This window comes from Callithrix jacchus, chromosome X (assembly GCF_049354715.1).
Source record: "Callithrix jacchus isolate 240 chromosome X, calJac240_pri, whole genome shotgun sequence".
Classification (NCBI taxonomy): Eukaryota; Metazoa; Chordata; class Mammalia; order Primates; family Cebidae; genus Callithrix; species Callithrix jacchus.
Window position 1 is genome coordinate 55,450,564 of NC_133524.1, and position 9,827 is coordinate 55,460,390.

The following is a 9,827-nucleotide window of genomic DNA, read 5'->3' on the forward strand; positions in this document are numbered from 1 at the left end:
AGAGATCAGCGTCATGAACTTTATGTTGAGAAAATTGTATCTACTCCTCTTTAATTCTGTCTCATGATGCCAGCAGTGAACAGATAGTTTGAGGTCCACCATCAAGGAGACAAGGAAGGCTGTTCTTCCAAGGACATGGTTTTTTCCACCAACGTGTACATCATCTATATATTACTTAACTTCCCATCTGCCCGGAGCTTGCATCTTTATTGCACAATGGGACTCTGAGAGACCTCTCTGCAAATGGGTGTAATTACATGTTCACACCCATAACTTTACAGTGGTGATTTTACAAGTTAAAACTGTAAATATTGGTGTTTGTAGGTGTAACATTGACATATTGAACTTAACTCTTAACCCTTGACATTCATCAGGACTATGGTCATTAAAAATGAGACTGAAGTCAGACTCCCTGGATTCCCATCCCATCTTGGCAAGATCCAAGTTCTTTAAACTTGTGCAAAGTTCTCAATTCTCTGAGCTTGATTTTTCTCTTCAATAAATTGAAGATAATGATAGCACCAAAATTATAGCACTTTTGTGACTGATTGACTGAGGTCAAGCAGGTCAAATAGGTGAAATAATGCACCCACTGCTGTATACACAGGATGCAATCAGCACACCTCAGCTATTATGATCAGATCCTCCACTACTTTCCCCACACATGCACCACCTAACTCCCATCCTCTCATTCAATGTTAGGTCTGTGAACTATATACATACAGCAATCCTTTTCTTTTTTCCCTTCTTTTTTTTTGATTTTGGGAACAAATGTTGCAAAGTCATTTTAACTCCCAAACTGTCTGGTGTGGAATATTTTGCTCATATGTTTGAATTCAAATCTGAGGGAAAAACCGTTGATGACTTTTTTTTTTTTAACTCAGCTCCACGAACTACATCAAAATGCATGCAGCCACAGGGAAGAACTTACTTGTTCATCATGGAAACATTATAGCTTTGTTTAGATTCTGCATATAAATGAGATCATGCAGTGCTTTCCTTTCTGTATGTATCTGGTTTATTTCACTTAGCATAGTGTCCTCCAAGTGCATACATGTTGTCCTAAATGACAAGATATCCTCCATTTGTAAGGCTGAATAATATTCACATTTATACATATATACTGCAATTATCACAATTTCCTTATCATTCTTTCATCAATGGACACTTACGTTGGTTCCATATCTTGGCTATTTTGAATAATCCTGCAATGAACATGGCAAGGCAGATACCTGTTAAAGGTACTGATTGCATTTCCTAGAATAGTGGTTCCCAGAGGTCTAGGGTGAGGAAAATGAAAAGATGTTGGTCACGGTGTACAAACCTTCAGTTATAAGGTGAACAAGTTCTGGAGACCTAATGCATAGCTATTTGTCAATTATACCTCAATAAGTTGAAAAATGTTATCACCGAACACAGGTTATCTATCATTTAGCTCTGCAAAAGAAAAAGTAATATTTTTTATTATGCCATGAAAATGTAAAATGCAAAATACATGCCAACACATTGATATTATTTGTCTCCTGCAGAAGGTATGGGAGTGACATTCACATGAACCACATGAGGGATACCAGACAACAAGGAAGCCTGGAGCCTCTAAGCCTGGGACACCAGCACCAACCTGCAGGAACTCATGCTGTGGGCAGAGGACTCTGCATCTCTTTGCTTCTTGCACTGGAGGATGGGAATTCCCTGCCTAGATAGTCTGACTGCTGGCCCTACCACAGAGTCTCACCCAGGGAGATGACTGTATTCTCACTCTGTTTATAATTCCATCCTGCAACTTAAACCTCAGAACACTCTTAGAGCAAATCTTAACTCTGGAAGACATCCTTTCCTTTTCAGGATTGGGTGGTGATTGCTTTCATTTAATCTCATGTCTGAAGCATTCTGATGTTCAGAAATTCCCCCTAATTCATGGGCCATTTTATTTTCAGTCCCAGTGGTGACATATCTATATCTAACACATGCAGACACATACGCACAAACCCAATCCGTCATCTCCACCCGATTTCCTGATTAGTCTTCCCTTATACACAGTGCGGACTGCTGGGGTTTCTGGAATGAGCACCTGGGAATACAGGGGACAAGACCTGCTAATGGGAGCTGGAAGGGTAGGAAGCTCTAATAATCAGAAGTGAGGGAGCACCACGTGGATTTCCAATCAAGGAGGTGGAGTCTGGAATCAATCATGCCTCCTTTGGCTGTATTCTATCTTCCACAGTATTAGACTGTTTCATACCTGTGACAACAAGCTCCCTTCTCCAGCACTTCACGTAACACCTGTATTCCCTTCAGTCTTAAATAATCACTTCGTATTTTTCTAGTTATGAGACCTGACTTGGGAAGGACTGAGGCAGAAGGGCTTTATCAAATATCATTTCTATGAATGTCCTTTTCCCCACTGGTGTTCTAACTTATAAACTCATGGAGTCCTGTTCGTGTACCAACGAGAAGAACTGAATTGGTGGGCCACTGTTACTTATGTGGAAGCGCCTTATCCTTCGAATGTGTTGGGGGCAGAAAACATAAGAAGAAACATTAGTCTCATAAACATTAAACAATTATTTAATTGTCTACTCACTAATACTAGTCACAGAGAAGGGCAAGAACAATATATTTGGTGGCAAGACATGTAGCAAGGGTACATGCAGGTACAACTGAAGAAGTTTTTTTCCCAAGGGGTTGGCGGATGTATGTTACAAAAGCGCTTACATCAGCAAAGAGGCAATAAGGCCTCTGATGACAAGGGCAGATACGAGCCAATTGGTGGTGAGAGTTTGAGCAAAATAACATGTTTACCTCCTTTTTTTTTTTTTTAACAAGACAGGGCCACAGCATTTTGTGGCATCTGAGTTGTAAGTGTTTAGTCATAGAAAGCACCCATAAGTAATTTTTGGATGGGTGGATGCACTGATTGATGACTGTGCTATTTGGAAACAAGGGCAGCCATTCTACCTAAAAGCCCAAGGAAGGAATGGCCCATGTAGAGACCTATGGCAGTTGTAATGTTGGCAAGTCTTGAGACAAATGGATAAAGAAAATGTGGTGTATATATACACAATGGTATGGTATTAATCCTTCGGAAATGAAGACATTCTGTCAACTTCAGACAACATGGATAAAATAGGAGGACATTATGCTAAGTGATATAAGCTAAACACAGAAAAACAAATGCTGCATGTTCTCACTTACATGTGTAAGCTAAAACAGTTGAACTCATAGAAGCAAAGGGTAGAGTGGTAGTTACTAAAGGCGTGGGAGAAATAGGGCTATGATAGTCAAAGGGTACAAAGCCTCAGTTAGACAGGAGGAATAAGCTGGATTGTTTAGATCAATTGCACAGTATGGCAAATATAGCTGACAATTGTGTTCTGTACTTTTTAATATCACTAAGAGAGTAAATTTCTAATGTTCAAAAAATGTTAAATATTTGAGGTGATGGTTATGTTAATCAGCTTAAAGTAATGCATTAAGAACCTGAAATCCAGAGAAAGAAGTTATTTCACTAGATTGTTTTTTTTTTATTTAGGACACCTGGGGAAGAAAAAGGCATGGCCAGTTCTCTTATTCAGATAGATCAGCCCGTGAAACTTCTTGCAATTTCCCAATCATAGTTGAGTTCAATTCAACTTGTACGAACACTCCATCAAAAGTCTCAGCCATCCTTTGTGGCCCTGATGTCATCTTCCCTCCTGGACCTGAGTATTTCTTCGGTTTTTGTTCTAGGATATGACCTTCTGGACATTGGTAAATGCCATTTGATTTGAGCACTTATCTGTTACTTATCAATACACACTCTCAGAAGTGGTCCCTAGATTCCTGCACGATGATCAGAACTGTCTCTATCTCTTGTTAATGCTCTGTCTCTCTCTCTCTCACACACACACACACACACACACACACTCAAACACACACATACACAATGTAGTCATGGGCTTGTCAGGCCTGGATCTTTCTCTGGTTGATTTCCCCAATATCTTTGTCCCTTCAGTCCCTGAGATTGGTTCCATTATTCAGCACAGGTGCTCAAGAGACAGACAGAGACATGCAGTAGCCATGTTTTCAGACATGTCCAGCACAGGAGAATGAATGTACTTTAGGCTTCCACTATGATATGTTCTCATCTGACCAAGGATAGATGGAAATGAGGCCACTCTCCAGGGTACAGAACAAGTCTAGTGGGAGCTTTCTACATAAGGACCTTGCAGCTGTTATGGGACACTGTTAAACATAGAAATGGCCAATAGGAGAACTTCTCACAACATCACAGCTTGGTGTTTCTAGCTCTTTTGATACAACCTTTCAGATGGAAACCAAGTAACTTGATTGGAAAAGTCTATTTCAAGAAGGAAGAGATGCCCCATATGGGCATTTTATCCCATATAGGAAGAGCTGCCTTGGGACAAGGATGAAGAGCTAGAAATTATCTCAGCAACCACACATCTTGCTAGGGACCCTATGGGTGAGAGCATCTTGCAAGAACGTACATGGAAAATGCCAATGGGAGATTCTAGTGGTCTTGCTTGGCTCCCCCACAAAGAAGTATCTTGGTTGGGCCTTCATGCCAATCACAGATTGAGAGAGTCCAGGGCATGGGATGTATTTTCATATATTTAGAACATTAGCCACATGCCCAAGACTTCCACAGAGCGGAAATTGACCATCTGTCTTTTTCAGAAGGGAAAAACCGACCAAGACAGTTTTGTGCCCAGTAAGACTGCACCACAGGCTCCTTTGTATGAGACCCACAGGCTCTGCTTGTGAGCAATAGCTTTATTACAGGTCTTCTTGATCCTCATGCCCCAGTGGGCAACCAGCACAATCTTTTTAAGAGAGGAATGGAGTGCTTCATTTTCTCCATGGCATGCATGACTCATGGATTAAGTATACTTGGTTTTGTTTTTAGCAAACTGAAGTCCCATGGGTCTCTAACATGGTCCAGACAAATCAGAAGGCAGGTAATTGGGTGCTGAATAAATACTTACAGACAAATCATATGAAGAAATGGTTGGAGACATGGTTTTACAACATGTTGCTCCTTCTGTGTTCTAGTTCACTACAATCCTTTCCTTTCCACTCGCATTCCATATATCCGTCCAGCAGGTGGCAGGAGCCAACCACTTCCAGGAGTGGGTGTAGCTTAAATATTTCTGATGACAGTCACTCTTTAGCACAATAGTTCTGTGGTATGTGTCTTCTTTTGTGACATACCAATGTCCTTCTCCTATGACCTTTGTCATACCCTGGCCTCCCTTTGTCATCCAGCATATCCTTTTATTGGTCCTCTTTAGGGAAGCAATTTTGAGTGAAAGCAAGTTACTTCTCAAATGTTGAGCTGTATCTGACCAAGCTGCAGTTCAGGCCCCATGTTCTATCATGCTGTTAGAAGAGAGTTCTCCTTGCTAAGTCATGTCAGACTTACTGTTGGCTAGAAAAGCAGTCATTCAATTAATTCCCAACCAGACTCAAGGTATCAAGACTCAGCTTTGTTCACTAGATTAATTGGTGGCCACCACTTTGAATCAAACTCTTTTCAACACTTAGTCAAAAGGCCTGCTGCTAGATCCATCCCTGTTGTGAGTTGCTCTAATCCATTCTGGAGGCCATCCTACAGGTGGAAGCCCTAAATCATCTTTCTTTTCTGGTTCATTCAACCAGCAGTTACTGAGGGTGTGTATACTGTGTGTTCTGGAAATATAGCAATGAACCAGACACATATGGATCCTTTTTCATAGAGGTCTTAGTCTGGAGGGGAGGCAGACATTTAACTCATAAATAAGTATCTATATCAATATTGATGACTGCCATAAAACAAATTTATAATCTGCCTTAGAAACATATAGCAGAGAGACATCACCAAGCTTAGAGGGCCCAAGAAGGCTTTCCCGTGGAAGTGACATCTAGACTTCAGCTGAATGATGAATAAGAGTTATACAGGTGAATAAGACAAGGAAAGAAATTCCAGGCAAAAGGAAGAGTGTGTTTAATAGCCTGACTCAAGAAGGATGTTGGTGCATTTGAGGACGTGAAACAGTCAGTGAGGTTGAGAGCAGTGCACATAGAGAATAAGTGGCATGAGATGAGCCTGGAGAAATAGAGATTGTGCCTGGCTAGATCAAGCAAAGCCTTGTGGGCCAGAGTAAGGGTCTTGCACACTGTCCTAAAAGCAATGGGTAGCCTTCCCTAGCCATCCAGGCCCTTAGAGATCCCTCACTACATATCCCGAGAATATCTTATTTTGTATTTAGCAGCGTTTATCACAATTAAACAAATATTTTCACAGTTGTTCTCCAAACAGAGGAGAGTAACATAATCAAAACTGCAATTTTTACTTAAATTTTAATGTAAAAGTCAAAATTTAATTTTACATTCATGTGATAGTGGATCACAGTGGTGCTGCAGTAGATGTTGGGAAGTCACAACAAAGCTCTTACCTTAATCCACGTGAGAGGTGATCATGGATTGGATTCGTGTTAGCAGTGAAGACGAAGCTAACTGAACCAATTGTAGGTTTAGTTCTGAGGAGAGGATTTAGTAATGCCTGTGGAGGGTGTGGGAAAGGAGGTGTCAGAGTTAATGAGGAAACTGTATAGTCCGAAGGATAAGACGGTAAGATTACATATGAAAATGTCAAGTTTGAGGGGGTTGAGACTCTCAAATAGAGAGGAGGAACAGGCTAGGGGATTGTATGACTCTCAAAGACAGAAGTGAGAGCTCAGGCCTGGCAACACACATTTGTGTTCTCTCAGCATAGGACTATTATTTGAGGACGTGAAACTGAATGACATCCCTGATGAGAAGAAAAGAGGATCAAGGACTGGAGAACTCCACAATTCAAAGGTCAGATGGAGGATTTGGTTATATTGACTGAAAAGGAAAAGGAAATGGCAAGAAGAAAACAATAGAATGGGATGACACAGCCATGTAATCATTTTGTGAGAGAGATGCGGTAGCATAATCTAACTCCAGGGTTCCTTTGTCCTTAAACTAGGATGCCACTTTCTGATGTGTGTTTCCTCAATACCCCTACCTATAACAATATGTCCCTCTCTCAAAAGCTGAGTATTGATGAAGTTGTCATTGTGTTAGATAAGAGAAGTGCCAGGGATCTTAAAAGAGTCTCTGTTACACAACTCCAGAGGGCACCGTTCACATAGAATGCAATGTGAATGGGGCTTCCTAGGGCTCTAAGGCTCAGTGCAGCTCTATTCTTGAGGAGTCATTTGTCCTCAGCAAATCTGTTTACTCCAAGAGTTGTGTTCTGGAAAAATCAGTCTTAGAAAAGGGCTAACTTAGTTGTTTGGGAATAAGCCCACATCCATTATTATTGGTCTCCTTTTTCTCTACCAAAACCATTCTGTCCTTCTCAGTGTGGAATGAGGGAATTCTGGCTGCTAGGAAAAACACTGACTTGAGACCTCCTTGAAAGACTTATCTGAGAATTTTTCTCTAATACTCTTTCAGGCTCTGATAAAAGGATGCCAAGACTCGTTCTCCAGTAGCTCTGTTCAAAGAGCTCCTGGTTTTATTTTTGGCAGGTTCTTGACACCAGAGCCAGCAATTCTACTTCAAATAAACAGACCTAAATAAGCAGATCAAGCATATCTTTCTTCCTCCAGTTTGAGAATTCTCAAGACCTGCCTTCTAATGCTACCTGGGTCAATATGACAAGGCAGGTCTACTTGCCAATAATGGCTTCTCCACTAATGCTCAGCTGTTAGTCCTTGTGAGCAGAGCTTCCCTTCAACCCTAGATTTTAAGTTGAAGGTTAAACTGGATTAATTTTCTGGCTTGCCTTCCCTCTGATGACTCCTCCTAACACAAGGAGGTTCTCACTACGCAGGTTAAAAACGCTGCCATGTGTGTACCTATGCAACAATCTTGCATGTTCTTCACATGTACCCCAAAACCTAAAATACAATAAAAAAATTGAAAAGTAAGAAAAAAAACCTCTGCCACTGACAGATCTATAGACACTAGGACTGTGCAAGAAATGCTGCTCCAGAATCACTCCCTAGCATTCATTAAGCACATCTTGTACTGCATGTGGATGGAGATGCAGTGCATTGAAGAGATTATGCAAGGATGACAAGATGTCCACAACCATATTGAAGTGCCAATAGTTCTTTCCATGGTCAGATGCTGCCAGTCACTGGGGAAACAGTGTTCTCCTCTGATATGGTTTGGCTGTGACCTCACTCAAATCTCATCTTGAAATGTAATCCTCATAATCCTCACGTGTTGAGGGAGGGACCCAGTGGGAGGTGATTTGATCATGGGGGTGGTTCCCCCATGCTGTTCTCATAATAGTGAGTGGGTTCTCATGAGATCTGATTGTTTTATAAGTGTTCAACATTTCCTCCTTCACACACTCATACTCTCCTGTTGCCTTGTGAAGAAGGTGCCCGTTTCCCCTTTTGTCATGGTTGTAACTTCCCTGAGGCCTACACAGCCACATGGAGCTGTGAGTCAATTAAACCTATTTCCTGTATAAATTACTCAGTCTCAGGTACTTCTTTCTATCAGTGTGAAAATGGACTAATACAGGAAATTGGTCCTGTGGAGAGTGGGGCAGGCACTGCTATCAAGATAGCTAAAAATGTGGAAGCAACTTTGGAACTGGGTAATAGGCAGAGGCTGAAACAGTTTGGAGGGCTCAGTGAGAAGACAGAAAGATGTGGGAGAGTTTGGTACTTTCTAGAGACTTGTTGAATGGTTTTGGCCAAAATGCTGATAATGATATGGACCATGAAGTCCAGGCTGAGGTAGTCTCAGATGGAGAATGAGGAACTCACTGGGAACTAGAGCAAAAGTCACTCTTGCTATGCTTTAGCAAAGAGACTGGTGGGTTGTTGTTCCTGCCCTGGAGATCTGTAGAACTTTGAACTTGAGAGAGTTGATATGAAATTGGAACTTATGTTTAAAAGGAAAACAGAGCCGAAAAGTTTGAAAAATTTGTAGCCTATGATGTGATAGAAAATAAAAACCCATTTTCTGGGGAGAAATTCAAGCCAATTGAAGAAATTTGCGTAAGTGATTAGGAGCCAAATGTGAATTGCCAAGACAATGGGGAGACTGTCTCCAGGGTACTTCAGAGATCTTGGCAGCAGCCCCTCCCATCACAGGCCTGAAGGCCTAGGAAGGAAAAATGGTTTCATGGGCCAGTCCCAGGGTCTCCCTGCTCTGCGCAGCCTCAGGACTTGGTGCCCTGTGTCCCAGCTACTCCAGCTCCAGTTGTGGCTAAAAGGGACAAGGTACAGCTCAGGCTGTTGCTTCAGAGGGTGTGAGCCCCAAGCCTTGGTCGCTTCCATGTGGTGTTGGACCTGCAGGTGCACAGAAGTCAAGAATTGAGGTTTGGGAACCTCTGTCTAAGATTTCAGAGGAAGTATGGAAATGCCTGGATGCCCAGGGAGAAGTTTGCTGCAGGGGTGAAGCCCTCATGGAGGACCTCTGCCAGGGCAGTGTGCAGGGGAAATGAGGGGCTGGAGCCCCCACACAGAGTCCCCACTAGGACACTGCCTAGTGGAGTTATGAAAAGAGGGCCACTGTCCTCCAGACCCCACAATGGTAGATGTACTGACAGCTTGCATAGTACACTGGAAAAGCCACAGACACTCAATGCCAGCTGTGAAAGCAGCCAGAGCAGGGGACGGTATCCTGCAAAGCCACAGGAGTGGATCTGCCCAAGGTCATGGGAGCCCACCCTTAGCATCAAATGTGCCCTGGATGTGAGACATGGAGTCAAGGGAGATTATTTTTGAGCTTTAAGATTTAATGATTTAATGACTACCCTGCTGGATTTTGGACTTGCATGGGGCCTGTAG